This window comes from Haliaeetus albicilla, chromosome 10 (assembly GCF_947461875.1).
Source record: "Haliaeetus albicilla chromosome 10, bHalAlb1.1, whole genome shotgun sequence".
NCBI lineage: Eukaryota > Metazoa > Chordata > Aves > Accipitriformes > Accipitridae > Haliaeetus > Haliaeetus albicilla.
This window is the reverse complement of record NC_091492.1, coordinates 22978501-22979206: the sequence shown is the minus strand read 5'-3', so window position 1 is coordinate 22979206 and position 706 is coordinate 22978501.

Sequence of the window (706 nt, the reverse complement as noted above, 5' to 3'; positions counted from 1 at the left end):
TTGTTTTAATGAGTTGGATATGGAGTATATGATATCGCTTGCTTTGGCTATCTCATATGTGCCTGGTGGGGAAATGCTTACAAACCTAAACTTCAAACTGAAGAGCACTTGATAGTTTTACCAATGAAGGCGGTTCAGGTACACCCTTGGCCATGCAACTTCTTTTTCCCTCCCTCTCAGTAGGTTTTGTAACAGAGACTTCTAGTTCAGATTTTAACATCGACAGGTTAGTTCTCAGCTGTTGTGTTTTACCAAGGCAAATGCCTCAAATAGTACACAAGGATGACAACAGTCACGGTAGCCTGTGGTTAATCTTTGTGACGTCTATTAAGTTCACCTTCAGAGCTAAACACGACGGCTGTATTGTCTTTGTCGGCAGACACACAGGATGTCAGTCTGGCACTGCCCTCCTGGAGTTTGTGTCCAGCTCTAAAGCCTTGGCCAGGTTGGTGCTCTGTGCTGTCTTTCTAGTATCCCCTCATTATAATTTGAGTAGTGCGTTCGCTGTGCAGTTTTTTACAACATGGTTGGCTGTCATGTGTCCTCCACCCTAGAGGTGGTAGTATTCCAGCAGTGAAGGGATTTAGTAAATTAATCTTTCCGGCATATGAGATAGCACAGGAGCAGAATCGCATTCACTTTACATTCAGACGTCACTAAGCTATTAGGCCTCAGTTTTCAGGGGATTAGCATGCCTTGCTGAGCT